The 18253-nt window shown below is 37.8% G+C and overlaps 1 protein-coding gene across 2 annotated transcripts in view; it reads right to left on the bottom strand.

Moving 5' to 3' along the window:
- Nucleotides 1-18253, bottom strand: part of LOC129242312 (neurobeachin-like protein 1) — a 167631-nt gene that overhangs the window by 2735 nt on the left and 146643 nt on the right. The gene's annotated exons all lie outside the window — the stretch shown is intronic.

The raw sequence follows: 18253 nt of genomic DNA, 5'->3' as shown, positions 1-18253 counted from the left end.
ATACAGCTTCATTGAATGGAGAAAGTCGCTATATAAATATCGCCACCTTCGATAATAAAGAGGTCCTTAAAAACTGGCTCAAAAACCTCTTTGACACCAGACCAGGCGATTTTTTGTGGGAAGAGGTGGGAGGAGTTGGGAAGAGGTTATAAACAGTAACGGCGAATTTATAATTGATTAACTTATAGATTCATTTATTGTTTTTTGTTTAAATAAAAGTGTTCGGTAAAAACGCCACGAACTTATTCCCCAACCTATTGGAATTAGGGGAAGAGGTCTCTAATACAGAACGAGTAAAAGCAGTACATAATACGAGTAACTGAAGGGTATGAGCGTCTAAAGGTTTGTAATTTTATATACCTATGTAATTTGTATAATGTAACCTAAAACGGTGTATACTTTGGAAATGACATAGTTAACATGACTTGAAAATGCAAAACGCTTATCGAAAATAACATCAAGATCCTTGCCTTCTTCAACAGGATGTGTCAATAGCCTCTGAAAATTTAAACAGGTGGCATTGCCAGATAAATTAATTTTGCTTGTCAAAGAACGAACTATGAATTTGTGACTGATAGTTTACAGGGCCCGGCACTCGTAGTGTAACCAATTAAAAAGACCATAAATTTAGTCTGGAAAATGACTTTTATTCAGTTTAAAGTAAAAAATGTGTGAAAATAATACAAAATTAAGAATAAATTTACTTCTGCTCGATAAGACCATCTTTTGCCTTCACTAAGGCCTTGAGACGGTCCAGAAACGCATCGCAAGCTGCCCGAATGTGGCTTGCAGGTATTTTGGCTCACTCACGGACACTGACTTTCTTCAGCGCTTCGAGACGAGGTTCGGACCTTCCATTTCAAAATGGCCCAAAGAGAATAATCCATCCGATTTGCGTCTAGTGAATTTGAGACCCATTGTGTAGACGTTATGAAGTTCTGAACGTTGTTTTTCAGCCATTCTTGGTTCACTCGAAGTTTGTGAGACGGTGCCGAGTCCTATTGAAACGTCCTTGCTCTGCCGCCGAAATGTTTGTCTGCCTACGGCTTCAAAGCAACCTCCAGAATACTTTCCCGATAATATTTCGCATTTACCTTGACGCCAGGTTCGATGAAAACGATTGGAGGACGCCTATCTGCGGGTACAGCGGCCCAAACCATTACTTGTGGCGGGTACTGCCTCCTGGTGGCCAATCGATTACTCAAATTCTCGTAGGAACGGTGGTCAAATAATCCCAATGGTTTTGAGAGTTTACGAATTGCTCAATTTGAAAATTTTTCTCGTCAGAAATCACAATGTTCGGAAATCGATCGCTTTCGGCCAAGCGAAGCAACTCCATTGTTGTTGTTTTTGTGACAGCGTAAGCATTCCCCTTACTTACATACGGGGAATGCTGCTGAAGTGACAGCCCTTGGCCGGATATAAATCCGGGTCGTTTCGGTAACGTAGAACCGACTGTCATCGAAACGCGGCAACTCCGTCTCTCTTGTTGCTGCTTTAGTGTGGGATCATGCGCCTTTTGGATCTTAACTTTGAGATCATTTTTCAGTATGCGGCAGATGCTACGGTCAGATATTTTCATTTGCCATTTGATTGGCACTTCGTCGGAGATATCGCTCAAGTCGCTTACGTTTTGAACCATTTCACGTGACGTTGCAGTCTTTTGATGACCACCTCCATGACGATTCGCGATGCTATCAGTATCATTGTAATGAGTAATGGGGCGATAAACAAAAACTTTATTTACTTTAAGGTGCTCGAGCTGGTTGGTTAAGCTGTTACCGTCAATCAGGAGCGTTATCGCGATATGATAACCACTTTTGTGATGCCAATTATTCGTCGAAAGCGTATGAGGCAGTTCTGGTTTCAACAAGACGGCGCTCCACCACACACAGCTCGCACCACAATCGATTTTTTGAAGAAATTGTTTCCTCGTCGTTTGATGTCGAAAAATAGCGATTTTAACTGGCCACCGCGTTCTCCTGATTTAACGCCACCTGACTTCTTTTTGTGGGGATATTTAAAATCAAAGGTTTATATTAATAAGCCAAAGACCATAGAAGAGCTCAAGAACAACATCCGTGAGGAAATAGCCGCTATTCCAGCCGAAATGTTAGCTAAAACTATGGAAAATGCTGCAAAACGGGCACAATACACCTTACAGGCTCAAGGCGGCCGTTTGAGAGATATCATATTCAAAAAGTGATGTCAACAAATCTACTTGAATCAAATAAAATGATTATTATCGTTAACTTCAAAAAAATTGTGTTTTTCTTTGATTAAAAAAAGAAAAACACATGGGTCCGTCGAATATGGACAACCCAGTACAGTACATCCTTGTTTCTTGCACTTACGACCTCTTGAAGAGGTTACCTTAGCACGGTACATTTTTTTAGTGGATTCTTTGTGTTCGGGTACCTGTACCAGTTCACTTTTCAGCTCAACTGTATAGTTCGTGTCTAATCTTTTCTCCATGTTAGCAAGCCATATTTTTAACCCCGTGATGTCCTAGGAAATTTCAATTGTCCAGCCATGCATCAGCAATGATAATAACAAAAGAAAAATATTGTTGGAACTATTTTTTTTTTAATATAATTTGGTAGATAATTTCATGGCATTTATTTTTTGAATTTGATATCCGGCATATGTTCGACACTTCTACGAGTTACATGTTCTTTCGATCAGTCCAATTTTTAACTGCTTTTTCTAATAAATCTGAATGATTCATGACGACTCGCCAAACCTTACTAAAGAGAAATGTCAACACAGTTTGCCAGTATCGGCTGTCAAACCATAGTTATCGATATTGCTGGTTCTTATGTAACTAAAAGACACGCTAATTAGATATGTTTCTAAAATAACCAGTTTTAGACTAGTTAAAATACGAAAAGACACATTTAGTTTCTACTTTTCAAAATATTCTATTTCATATTAAAAGTCTACATAGAATTTATTTCTCATAAGCTATTCCGTTTAGGAAGAAAACAAAAATATTAATGCTAGTTAAATTTTCACATTTTATGTGTCCGATTGCTGCGTCGGTGTGCAATCACATTAAAAAATTATAGGAGGAAATTGAGTCCAAGCTGCTTCACTAAGTGGCCCCCTCTATACCCTTATGGAGAATGAAAACCCTAACTTAACCTAATCTAATCTACTCCGGAATTATATTGGTATTATTCTAGCCAATAACGAACTATTATGATATCTTTTAAATGCCAGTATCTGAACTAGACAGTTTCCATACTAGTTTGGCTTTTCCCTGCAGGGTATGTACAAAGAATACATACGTATGTCTGCTTGTATGTATAATATTTAAACAACTTTACGATCACTTGAATGTCTAGGCTGTCGAGCTTGCGCTTACTTGTATACACTGGTTATGAAATAGCAGTAGGCATCTGTATTTCTAATTGGCAACTTGATTAAGACCAGCAAAAAGAGCAACGACAACAATTGTAGGCCAATTCGACCGGCAGTCAAAAGAACACAACAGCAAAAAACGTGAGAAACTGGGAGTGATTGAATGATTGCCATGTCGTAAATATATCTAAATACATACATATATGTACATACGCCCAGCTGCTTACAATATGCATTTGAATGCGGAGAAACCTACAGGCACGCGAGATCTTCAAGATCTACAATAGCTAAGAGTCGAGCCGTCTGCTGGACGGCCTGTTAACCGCAAACAATTTTTCTTTGCAGATATGCACTATATATGTATGAATGTAGGTAGGTATATTCAACACAAGTGCCAGCTGGATAAGAAGAGAGTCAGTTACGACTGGATGTGGTTAGTTTGACCACCAACAATACCACCTTTCGAGTGGTATGCCAGTGAATGTATGTATATCACACATTTTGTATTTCACACATACATAAGTGACTTTAATAATTGTGACACATAAACTTGTACAAACATTGCTACAAATATGCACGCACAAACTTATAATCAAATAGAATTGACCGCCTTTGTGAAAATTAATCAAACAAAAAAAAAGAAGATTACACTGGTTTATCAATAATTATACTTAAAGATTTTTTTACACATGAATCAAGCCATTTCTTAGATTGAAAAATAAAGGCATATTAAAAAATTTCGAATATCTGGAAAGCGTTTAATATAAGCTTTAATTATAACGAATGTTTTTTAAGAATTTGAGAACTTAAAATGATAATACAATACAAAAATATTGTTGGAATAAATTTTTTTATATTATAATCTGGTAGATAATTTCATGGCATATATTTTTTGAAAATGATATCCGGTATATGTCCGCTGCGACTACAAATTACATGGTCCAATCGATCAGTCCTGACTAATTTTTCCAATAAATCTGGCCGTATGGCATCAATAACGGCTGGACTATTGCAATAAATCGATTGTTAGTTGCGCTGTCTTGCTGAAACCAAACTTCGTCGATGTTTAGCTGATTACATTTTGGAAACAAAACGTCAGTCAAAATAGCTCGATGGCGCTCGCCATTCACCGTAACGGCAACTTCTTCCTCATTTTAAAAGAAATAAAAACCGGTTATGCCGCCAGTGCTTTATGAACTTTGTGAACAGATTTCTTTTTTTCATTTTTTGTCAAATCTAGTATCTGCAGGCTTTTGGTTTGAGAGAATTGTCAACTCTTTCCATTACGTGTTTGATGGAAATTGTATTTGAACTGTAATTCGTAGGTCATATCGACCGAGTGGATGCAAACGCCTCAACTCTAAAAGCATTCTTACCAGCACGTGGCAGCAGAGGAAGAGGAAGGCCTCCTTTGTGTTGGAAAGATCAGGTGGAGAAGCACCTGGTTTCACTTGGTGTGCTAGCATGAGAAAGAAACGACCCCCTCTGATAAATTCAGCCAAAATCGCTTATCGCGCCAATCATTGAGGATGAAGAAGAATGCAAACCAATGATTGTCTTTCAACTTAGCTGTAAATTGCATGTATTTAAAAAAATATTTGATAAGCGATTTTTTTCAGGGATTGCATACTTCTTATAGAAAAGAAATAATAACTATTGGTTATAACCAGTTGTCCATAAAATAATAGGAGTATCGGTATAAAAATTTAAGTATAATTTTTTTTTTAACAAATATAAGTGACGCTATAACGGCACACCTAATGGGACCCTAGTAATAAAATATGAAGCACAGTTTTATTGCTGTGGTAGTTATTTTAGAGTATAATTACTTTATTTCTGAGACAATTGTTATTGCTTTGCACAAAATAATAGGAGTGCTTAAGTTTTTTAATCAACATAAGTTTTAATTTAAAAATATGTACACAAAATTTGAAAAGTGAGTAACCCCCCAGCAATTTTAATGAACTATTGCAAGCAAAACTCGACGTTCTGTGCGCCGAGTCGGGTAAATTTGGCCTTCAAGTCAACACCGACAAAACGAAATCTATAAAAATGATGTTGTCATTTTGGGACAACAATTTTATGCTTCATGGCAAAGAATCCTGGCCAGAATAAATTAAGCAATTGGCGCATATGCTCAGCTGCGCCAAATCTGGACTCATCACAAACATCCTTCCAAAGAAAAATGAGACTTTTTAAATCAAATGTCATCTCAGTACTGATCCATGGATACGAGACCTGGCTTGTAACCGACCATATAACCGGAAAAATTCATTTGCAAACAGATATCTCCGCCGTATTCTCAAGGTGGTGGTGGCTAAACGCCATCAGCAACTATAAGTTACACCAAAACTGCATCTTGCAGCCAATGACCAACGATAGGTTAGGTTAGGTTTGGCGGCCGCATCGCACATAGAGACAACGATGCCACTTAGACCACGAAATGGGTCCGTTGTGAACCGCGTGGGCTGAGCTACATTTCCCTCTCCATATTAAATCATTCCTGAGCTTTTGACAAAGCGTAAAAGGTTGTTGATACCTAAAATGTATAGATTATCTATATTCGTTAAGAAATAGGATTTTAAAAATCGGTTCCTGTTTCTGGCTAGAGCTGGGCATGTGCAAAAAAGGTGTTGAATTGTTTCCAACTCCTCCTCATTTCTGCAGCTACGACAGAAATCATGCGTGTAAACGCCTAATCTCTTTGCATGATTTCCTATGAGACGGTGTCCTGCGAGGGCCCTACTAAGGTCCTGATTTGAAGTCTATTCAGTTTTATAATACTCTTGGACAGACGTAAATTTAGCATAAGATTATACGATATTGTTTGGCCATCTCATTGAGATATTGGCGACATCGTAAGACACTCCTTGATGTTGTTTGGAATGCATCCAGGGCTCGTAGGGCAGCTGGGCTGTCTGATAGAATGCAGATATCCGTATCCAACCATATACAATTACAAAAGTAGAGATGGATAGGCCACACACTGCGAAAAGATGAAACGAAAGTCTGTCGACAAGCCATTGATTGGAACCCCCGTGGAAGCCACAAGAGGGACCGACCTAAAACTTCTTATACATGGAGAAGATCGCTACAAAAAGAAGTCAATGAATGCGGGATATCGGGGAACTCACAAAAAATAGCCAAAAACAGGACCAGGTGGAAATACTTCATAGAGGCCCTATGTTTCAATGGGAGATAAAGGAATTGATGATGATGATTGCAATTTATGTATGTACTGGTTTTTGTCGGGTAGAGGAAAGCACTGTTCACAGGAAAAGGGAGCAAAGATTAAAAGGCTAAGAAAACGGGGGAAAACGGAAATTCAAGCCTCTATAGAATGTTCTATTCAGATGGTAACAAATTATAGAAATAAGCATGAAACACCCGGACGAAAGCACAAAATATCCTCTAAAGACGATCGCAATATGTATAATACGTTGCTGGAAATGGAATTTGCATCACCAGAACCATCCGCGACGACTTTAGTTTGCCAATTAGTACAAAAACTGTGCGTAGACGTTTGGACAAGACAAGACAAATTATGTGCAAGGAATCTACGAAAAGTGTCGCTACTGACAAAGAAACACGTGAAAGCCCGTATAGGCTTTGCAGAAGAGCATTTGTGCCCCGTGTAAATGGTGAAATACGAGGTGTGCTAAACAAATAAGGTGAGTTTTCAAATTTCGCGTGTTACGTACATTCGGCTTTCGATTATAATTTTTTTTTTATTTGATGAACGAAAATAAGCTATGGTTACGAGATCAGCACATGGCAAACCGCCACATCAGCTTTCACCGTAAACAAAAACAAAAAACATAAGCTTTTGACGAAAAATCAACAGAGGCACATTATCATATCGGTAACTATGAGAATAAATTAAATAGCCGTCGAGTATCTAATATGTAGATCTGCAGAGAGTGACGGTATTGTGCAAATTCCAGAGTCTTGGCTTTTTTGGACGTTTCTTTTTGAAACGACAAGGCATTTAAGCCTTTAAACAAATAGTCCTAATATAATATTATATAATTTATAACTCTGTCTGGGTATAATTTGATTGGTAATATTTGAATATACCCACCCAATTTTTATGAAGCAAAATTATCTACTATCGCATTCTCACTAAAGTAAATCACCATAACACAATATGTACCGCAAAATTACAGATGTACATGAATACTTGCATATAATACGAGTACATATGTACAAACATACCTATGTATATATTTTAAATCCACACATTTGTATTTTTTTATTACGGTATACCTACTATATGTATAAGTATATATGAATACATTTATCAGTGAATCTAATTTATATTTCAATTTCGTAATTATTTATTAATTGGATGACGACAATAGGCCAATAGGACTGCGGTGCAAGAGCGCAACATTGCGGAGGAAGTGACCATTGGCATTTAATCATTATTATAAGTAGGTACTTTCTGATAAGAAACAAGTGGTATATGTTAAATAGCGTTCGCTAAGTCGACAAAGGAGATGGGGTCTTAAATATGAGTACAGAAATACTTAATACTAGAGATGTGCGAATAACTGATTACTCAAAATTTTAATTAATCATAATTCAAGTTACTCAATTAATTTTAATTTTTGATTAATCAAGAAGTAAATTTACTCAAGTAATTAAACTGTAGATTAAGAAGACGCATTTGAATAATCGACTTTCTTAATACGAGTAATTACTTATGTATGTATCTTTGTATAAAATGATTTATGACAGTATTTACTATACATGAATTATGTTGCAAAGGCGACACTTTGATCCTAGGAGAAGGAAAAGTACACCTATATTTCCTCTGATATTCAAGCAGCACCTGTAAGCGTTAAGCGCATACGTAGACAATACCAAATGCCTTACCGAATGCTGTAAATGTTTAAATAAGACATACCAGCATTATTCAACTTATTTGGCTGCCTGGCTACCGAGGCAAAGCTAATGAATTCGCCTTATTCTTATAGGAAAGCCCTTAGTAGGGTCAATTGGCGTAATGATGTTGATGGTACTTTCTGTTATTACGAACATTTCTAAAAATTGCATTTCCGAATATGTAAGAAGGAAATATTTCCATCATTAATAATTCAAAATGTTGATTTTTCAAAGTCTGTCTAACAGAAGCGCGACCGCCATAACTTAGACACTATTTCACCAATTCGATCTTAATAAATTGCATTTTATATGCTTAGGTTGGTAGGTAAAATGGTTGAAGTACCACACTGACACTCCCCAAGTAGCACTAAAGAAAGCGAACAGTGACCTTAATCTTCTAGCTGCCAAGCCCGGACATTTACAGAGAAAGTACTCAACAGTCTCCTTCTGTGAAAGAAGCCCACAGTTTATGCAATAAAGGTTAAATGGTATGGTACCGTAACAGCAACGAGTTTAGCAATTGAATGGTGTGGAGTTCCCAGGACTTTCTGAGTCCTCCGTCTATTGTACTTGGTCACAGAGTTTTCGAAATAACACATGAAGAAATAGAGCTCCATTTTTTCTGCGCTTTCCTGGTAAATAAGTTGTGCAATTCCCCTAAAACAAAATTCGGCGGGATGTCGATGACCGGATAAGAGGTCCCCTTCCCGGCCAAATCATCAGCAATTTTATTTCCCTCTATATTCCTAGGACCTGGAACCCCGATCAGAGAAATGTTACCTGCACACCCAAGATAATTGATCTCCTCCTTACAGGAGTTGACTAATATTCACTACGGTGTCCTCAGAGCTTTGATCGCGGCTTAACTATAGGAAAAGATGTTTGCATGCCTACACACTATACCGGAGAAACTTTTCGTCCGAACTGCATAGCCCATTCTCAGGTATTTTGTTTCCATGCCAATATGTAGAAAGGATTTAAAACCACTAAAAACAACAAACGGTTAATTTCAAATATGTTTCACATTTCAATTTACGCAACCGCTACATCTCATATCTTTAGTTTCTTTGTGTTTTAGTATTGAGGCCTGAAGAGAAATCGTATGTAGGTTTAATAAATTTGCGCAGTTCATTTCGGCATGATGGCATTTGTCAAGATAATAAACAAGTGCGTTGTGTAGACATACATAGAAAATTACAAAAAAAAAACCCATAACGTTGAAACGAATACGCCGATCACTGATAAAGTTAACTGTCGCGCGACTTCCACACAAGTGAGGCCAGAAATTCGAGTAAATTATCAGTGTTGCAGTGGGTGCAGTGGCCCAGGCGAGGAAAACACGCGACGTGCAATATATGCCAATAATTGCTTCAAATGTGGCGATTCACTTTCAGTTACTTCGATTAAAGTAGAATTGTTAATGTACAGTGAGCAATAAAGTTATCATACTCCGACGATTAACATTTATTTTATGAAAATAATAATCTTTATTTATTACCCTCAACTTTGTTAAATTTAAAGACACGAAAAAGATGTGCCAATACAAAACCGCTTAAAACAACCCCACAAGGTCTTATAAAGGTACTGTTTGGTTAGAAAAACTTCGTTTGCAGGATTTCTAGTCTCTTTTATTTTTGCAGATTTGTTTTATTCTGCACTAATTAAAAAAATAAATAAATACCAATAACACTGATCGACAATATTTTTGTCACACGGATTCTGTATGCTAAGTATTATAATAGTTTACTACATACTCTCGTTATAAACTCTCTCTGTTCTGTCACCCATAGATTTGGTGTGACAGCTCCTTATGATTTTACTGTATTTTCCGCTATGTGCAGTACATAGTGTCGAATTGACTCAAGTTTTCCTTTGAAACGGTGAGTATGGCATGCATATTTACATATGTAAATTAAGAAGGAAATTAATCGACCATCCTAAAAATGTTGTCGAAGCCATGGATCGCAACGGTTCAGGTTTAATGTAATTGAAAGAAAAGGTAGTGACGCTTGAGAGAATTGTCGTCTGACACCAGATCAGGGAATTTTTCAAAGACAGTATATTCTAGAAAAATTCGTATAGAAATCTGTATGTAAAAGTTTTAAAAATGTCGCGGAAAATATTTTGACCAACCGCAAAGTCAGTAACTACAAATATCTGATAGAATAATGACATTCGAGCTATCAAACTCTGGGTTGTTATATGCCACTCAAAACTCACTTTTTAAGCTCCTATCTCAACTTCTTACCCGAAAATTTAGTGGACGCTAGCGACGAACATCAGGATATTTCCAGCAAGGAAAAATGTTCCCAGGGCAAATGGAATCCTCGTATAGTGGGAGATTTCTGCTAGACGCTTGCAAGAGATAAGCCTCAAGTCAATTACTCCAGAAAATCATAATTTTTTGTTTCATATTTTCAAGTTTTGCAAGTGGCTCAAAATTAATCATTTTCTTTTTAAATATAAAAAAAAGATTTTGAGGGATGGAAATCTTTATTTTCACCTTTACGTGCTGCATTGCTCTACTTCACAAGTGTCAGAAATGATTGAGGTACGACACCATTTGGGAAAATTATAAATCTTCTATAGCGTGACTAATTTTGCGCCACCATGTAGTTGAAATAAAGCCTCAGAGTTTTTTTATAAATTAAAAAGGTTCTGTCAGGGCTTCCCATACTTGCTACTACAACGTGCACAACCGTCCTACCCTCAAAGGAAGAGTGGGAACGGGACGATGTAAGACACGGCGAGTGCATGCATGCATACACAGATAGCTCAAAGCTCAAGGGTAGAGTGAGCGGAGGAATATATTCCGAACATTTGCGAATCTCCTGCAGTTTTCGGCTTCACGACTACTGTAGTATCTTTCAGGTTCAACTGATGGCGATAATGAAAGTCGCGATACTGGTACTGTGTGACATGATATGTACCTATAGATGATATCAACATTTTCACTGATAGTCAGGCGGGCATAAAATTTCTCACAAATCAGTCGACAAACAACTGCGGAGGCGATGCATTAAATTGACCGAGGAGTACACTGGCATACCTTGCAAAGATGTAAGCTACTTATCTTTGAGGAAATCGTAAAAGCAGGTAAAGAAAGATGACGTACGGCGACGTGCAGAATTGCCCGCCAGTTGTAGCCGACTCTCAATGCTAAACGCACAGAATCACTGCTATAATAAGTACAGTGTTAGCCCATTGATTGCAGGTTTAACGGGGCAATGCCTATTAGGTGGGCACGCCCTGACTTCTGTAGCAGCTGTCTAGATGAGAAAGAGACGATCTCGCACCTTCTGTGCCATTGTCCTGCTCTATCCAGACAACTAATATTGGTAGACCATTTTTTAATGATGTGGTTTTAGGAGAGATAAGGACAATTTCGTCACGCGGCGTCACAATGGGCTATGAGTCTAACTGTGCCCCATAGGACAACCGTTTCAACCTAACCTAACCTGTCACACAATAATATGGGTGCCAAATTTCTCCAACACCTGTTTTAAGATAAGAGAGTTTATTAAGTAGAAAAAAGTTACAATATTTATGTTATCGCACAATTTACAGAATATGATATAAATCTTAATACTAATTATCACAGGTTTCGGTTTTTTAAACGATTTTTTCTTTTTTCCACCTTAGGGAGTACAAAAAAATTAAAAAATAGCAAAAAAGTGCCGGTGCCAAATTAAAACTAAAGTTTTGTCAATTGGCGTAATTTATATAACAGAGTTCAATCTATCTAAATTCTGAAATAAAGTTGAATTCACAAAACTTATCTTGATTGTCATGGTTATTAAAATTATGATAAGTTTGGTAAAATGTTGCATTTTTTGTAAGAGAAAATAACAAGGAAAATTCTACTATGGTACAAATTAGAAACCTTACAAATCCTCTCACTGTATAGACAGTAAATTTATTCCAAATATTAATGCCCAAATATTTTTTTCAGGTAAGGATACTAATGAGGCCATCAACTCACTAAAAATGCAATGTGTTGAGGGCAACAACCATTTATTGTAAAAGAGTACATTTTATAACTTAAAATTGCCACCGGGAACAAGTTTTAGAAACAACTAACTCTTGCGCAAAACAAATTAAGGCACCTTTCCGGTCTAGAATTTCGAAAAAATCGATTTTTTGTCATGTTATTTAGTTTATACTTTCAAAAATATACTTGCAAATTTTTATATTGAAATTCGTTGTACTTTAGACGTTACAGTCCTTTAAAACGATACCGGTTTGGAGTACGACGCCCAGGTATAAGCGCGTTAACCGTGTTTTTCTCGCGTTGGCGTTGGTAATTTCTCAAAAAGTACTAAATCGATTAATTTCCATTTTTAATACGTTATTGAGTAGACTTGTGGCTCTCGCGGGTAGCAGAATTATAATTCTATAATACATTTTTCTATTTTTTTCAAGAGCTAGAACGTGAAAAAAATGCTTTTTTTGTTCTTCCAATAAACAGATAAAATATTTGGAAAAAATATTTTTTTTTGTAAATCTGCTACCGACCACAGCGACATACATATCTCCTGATGAATAATCGACCGAATTTTTTTTTCAGATGTACCTGAGCAGCCCAATCAGTTACGCCAGTGGCATGTGTTACGTCAGGGAAAACAATTTTTTTTATTAATGTCATTGAAAAAATTGATTTTTTTCTGTAAATAAAGAATGAATCTAATGAATAGAAACGATTTTCAATTGATACCGATTGTTTTTCTTCCATTTTCACGTCTTTGGACCAGAAAGGTGCCTTAAATTCTCCGGATAACGCATACACTCAAGATACACTCAAGTTTTACGGAGAGTGAGAAATTTCCTTTTTTTGTTCGGTCGAAGCGTAATTTTTTGAGAAAAAAAAAACCAAATTCTGCGAAAATAACCTGAAAACTTGACACACCTGGTGCATGCAGGGCGTAATTAACACAACTTATTTCGAGGAGTCATTAGGATTGACTACTTTGTATGGCAAAATGCAAGCCTAGGATTCAGGTTGTATAGGGTGGCCAAACTTCAACATGAAATGCGTTTCATGCCGTTTATTTAGTAAAGTTTTTAATGTCTCAAGAGGCTGGGGAAGCCCTAAAAGTGCAAAATGTAATACCAAATATTCTTTTATTCACATAATAGTGGGAATTTACATAGAAAAATACATATGTATGCCAATGGCATACGAAAATGTAATTTTGATGAATCAGAGTTTATACATACACATTTGCAGAGTTACTTGCTGGCGACGCTATATGCATATGAACAAGCTTGTAATACATATATACATACATACATACTATATGTACCATACGAGAGTAAAATTTTCTGACTGTATATTTACACAGTTTTATTGCAAAATTCCCTGAATTATAAAAGTTAAAAGTAAATATGTATTTTTGTCAGTCATTACAGCGGAAGTTATGTCTACATAGTCTCGAAAAAAAAGAAAAAAAAACCCGAGTCATATATTACTACCTTACCGCGCAAATAGCAAAATTCCATACATAATCAAAATCTTTATGCACTAAGAAGGGCCTCATTCAATTATGCCGACCTGGGCCTCTGAATAGGTTCTACTTCTTTAATGACTTCAATTTTTCTCAAATGCTCAGCAAATAGATTCGCTTTTTCCTCGCTTGTCTTAGTCCACTTTCTGTCGTCAATTTTGACAGGAGCGCTGTGTTGAATTGGTCTATGGAAAATGTAGTCGCTTTCTCTTGAAGGAGATAAAAGGGGGTGGCCTAGCGATGAACGAAGCAACTCACATAATGACAACTCATAATAAATTTTAATACGTAAATGAGAGTTGTTTTTATATACTCGTTCAATGAAATGAAAATTTACTTTTACAACCACTTAGTTTGTTTTTCTTCTATTTAGTCTGAACATGTTAAAAGTTTAATATATTTTAACAGCTGACAACATGTATCCTTTTTTTCGTCATACAGCTCATCGTTTTATCACCTGTGATATTCGCTTTTGCCAACGTGCAAAGATCCAAAAATCTTGCGCAGAATCTTTCTTTCAAACACTCCCAGTGTCGCTTCATCGGATGTTGTCATCGTCCATGCTTCTGCGCCATTCGTTAGGGCGGGCATGATGAGAGGACTTTACTACTCATTTGCCTACTTAGTCCAAAGTAGCACTTGTTGGCAAGAGATATTCTACGTTGGATTTCCAGGCCGACATTGTTAGATGTTAAATATATACATATGTATATGTGGAATTGACAGACGAACGAAGGACTAGTACTTAGGACTGGTAGCGGCAGGCTAATCACCTAGCCTGTCAGAAATCAAAAAGATTAAAGAAACCGCGCAAGACTGAGTCTTGTCGAGGCCCTAAGCTCCTGAGTGGAGTGAACAAGGGGGAAAAAAAACAAAAAAGCGCGCTCAGTATGGAACCGGACTTAAGCTCAAGCCAAAATTTTACGGACCGTACAAGGTGATATGGTCGTTATGCCATAGAAAAGATCGGCGATATTAAAGGCTGAGAATAACGCGTACAGTGGCAGAGTAGCCGTAGCCATGAAGCCGTGGAATCCTTCATTCGAGTCGAATGAAACATCAGGATGGTCGAATGTGGGATTGACAGACAAACGAAGGACTAAGAGAAGTGGACATAACTTTGAGATTATAACATAAGTAAATGCATCTTTGCATATTGAATGAACTTAATTGTAATGGGCATCACTGGCCGAACGAAAAGGGCTCCGAACTAAAACGTTAGAAAAACGGACATTCATTCAAACAGAAGCACAGGGCTGGTCGGACGCGTTTGTAATATTAAATGTAACGTGTAAACTCGATTTTTATTTGAACGGAAAACGAGTCCCACATATATATAATTGGCGCATACACCCTTTTGGGGTGTTTGGCCGAGCTCCTCCTCCTATTTGTAGCGTTGTTATTCCACAAATGGAGGGACCTATAAATTTAAGCCGACTCCGAACGGCAGTTATTTTTTATGAGGAACTTTTTCATGACAGAAATACACTCGGAGGTTTATCATTGCCTACCAAAGGCCGACCGCTATTAGCAAAAAATGTTTCTTAATTTTGATGATACTGTCGAATACAGTTTTGAAATCGATAAAAAGATGGTGTGTGTCGATTCTCTTTTCATGGGTCTTTTCCAAAATTTGGCGTATTGTGAATATTTGGTCAATTGTGGATTTTTCAGGTCTAAAGCCACACTGATAAGGTCCAATCAGTTGGTTGATGGTGGGCTTCCACCTTTCACGCAATACGCTCGCTAGAACCTTATAAGCCATATTTTGAAGACTAATCCCGCGATAATTGGCACAGATTGCAGGATCATCCTTCTTATTTATTAGGCGGAGCACACGTAAATTCCCATCGGCATGCATGCACCTTACCAGCTCTTCGCCGCCATGTTTGAATAGCTCAGCCGGCAGTCCGTCGGCGCCCGCGGCTTTGTTGTTCTTTAGCCGCTCTATAGCCATGCTTACCCCGTCATGGTTGGGTAGCGGAACGACAATTCTGTCGTCAACGATTGGGATATCGGGGTCTTCACATTCTCTGTGACATGCGCAGCTGTGACTATTTAACAGATTCAAAAAGTGTTCCCTTCATAATTTAAGTATGCTCTGGATGTAGTCCCCAGATCGTCGTCTTTGATCTTACAGGAAAACGCCCCGGTCTTACAACCTTCTGTAAACCGCCGAACTTTCTCGTTTTTTCTGCCTGATAATACGTCTCCCTTCCTGTTTTAGCTCCCACAACGCTCGCGTTGCGACCGATCGCAGTGTGGCTCTATATGCAGCATCTTTTCTTTCTGCAGCAGCATGACATTCCTCGTCGTACTGCTTTTTCGGGCTCGCCGTAATCCGATTTCTTCTTCGGCGGCGGTACGTAGAGAACGAAAAATGTTGCTCCATTACTCGTGCATGCCGGATTGTTGCGCAGTACTCTCTGGGAGTAGGAGTGGGAGTCGAGTGGAGAATCTTCTGGCTGTCTGTTGTGATTGCAGCTGTTCGATGTTGAACATTCTTTGCGTAGGTAGATGTACGTTTTTTGCTGCACAGAGGCGTGTGCGCAGTTTGGCTGCAACGAGGTAATGATTCGAGTCTATGTTAGGTCCTCGGATTGTACGTACATCTAAGACACTAGAAGTGTGTCTTCCATTTTTCACAACATGATCGATCTGGTTTAGCGTTTTTCGAACGGGAGAGTGCCAGATAGCTTGGTGTATTTTCTTATGTTGGAATCTGGTGCTGCAGACTACCATGTTTCGGGCATCGGCGAAATCGATCAGCCTCTGTCCGTTTCCGGATGTTTCGTTGTGCAGGCTGAATTTTCCGACTGTGAGACCAAAAATTCCTTCCTTGCCCACCCCGGCGTTGAAATCGCTAAGCACGATGTGGTGAGTCCCGAACTCAGCTCACAACCAGCTATCCTGGGACGCTTCGCCTTATCACGTTGGCTCGCTCTCGAATGGCTGTTCAGAAGCTACCCAGAGGATACTTGGGCGAATCCCGGAAGTTGTGAGCTACTTGAACCACATGTAGAAGAATCGTCTTGGCCACTCCCAAATGAATGGCGATCAGTAACTTTCCTCACTTGCGTGGACTTCTACATATGGAACCATCCACCAAATAACTATGAAAGTGAATATGACAATTTTGGCAGTTTTTAGAAAAAAAAACAAAAAACAAAATTTTCTTTCAACATAAGCTTTGAATACAGGAGTGGTCTTCTGCAACGACCCAGTCTAATGTATGTATGCAAAATGGAATAGGTTACTTGAGGTTAATTAACTTTGGAACAAACAAAAATTGCCTTCCCGCGGCAAAAACAACGATATACTATACTCTAAAATCCGATTATATATGCTGAAGATATGATGAAAAATGTAAGAGGGCGACAAAAAAAGTTTGCTCTTCATCAGTAGTATGTATGTATATGCACTATACTATAAAGTGTAATGAAGCTGAAGAAGTGATTTAGTTCAATGTCGGTGTTCCTATGAAGTGTTAAGTTAGGTTACGCTACTTTCAGTTTGTCGCAAGAGTATGAATTTATGCAGACAAAATAATACCCCACCAACATATGTACATATTATATCTAAATTTACGAAATGTTGAAATATTAACTATTACACGCATTTTGCATGAACGCATATCCAGAAATACTTGTGTTAATCCATTAGACAGAGCTCTTTTCGAAGCAGTAATCGTAGCTTAAATTTACTTTATTTGTGTAAACCACTACTCATATAAAATTTGACAGCTGATTTACCTGGCGTACGAGGCATTTCAGTGTTTAGATGAATATATATATATATATATAATTGGCGTGTACACCCTGTTTGGGTATTTGGCCGAGCTCCTCCTCCTATTTGTGGTGTGCGTCTTGATGTTGTTCCACAAGATGAATACCCCTAATATATTTATGCCCCGTGCTAATTAATGGGCAAATGCGCGATCGCATGAAACTTAGTCCGCCTCATAAAAACTTGAAAGAGTTTGAATGAAATGTATTTTTACACTATATCTACATTTTACACTATTACTACACCACTATCGTCTGACTTTGTGTTTTCAGTTTTCCATTTGTTTCCGTTTTTTTTTCTAAATCTCAAGGCATGTTAAGATTTTCGTTTGTGAAAAGATCGTAAATCAGTGACGGGTTCAACTTTAGGCCCATAAAGACATACCCTCCTTCGCATCGAAATATATGAGACAAGAACATATAAAGCAAATAATCCTTGAAACCATCTCGAGTACTTAACTTTACACACGACTAGTCTTACCACCCCACATCATAACAAACAAAAGCGTGAAAGTGAAGTACCTGGTAAAGAACAAATTATTACGGCATATTATCACATCTTATCCACTTGTGCTTGTTCAACACAATAGTGCTTCCGAGCATTTTCAATGGAATTACAACAGGGAGCATACGGTATTTGACGGCATGCATAGGTACATATATGTGGCTATAACTTCCCGAAACCATTAATTTTTCTTTTTGCGTGGTGTGAGG

Source organism: Anastrepha obliqua, chromosome 3, assembly GCF_027943255.1.
Source record: "Anastrepha obliqua isolate idAnaObli1 chromosome 3, idAnaObli1_1.0, whole genome shotgun sequence".
Classification (NCBI taxonomy): Eukaryota; Metazoa; Arthropoda; class Insecta; order Diptera; family Tephritidae; genus Anastrepha; species Anastrepha obliqua.
Note: the sequence above shows the minus strand (reverse complement) of the source record. Positions and strands in the feature narration are given on the sequence as shown.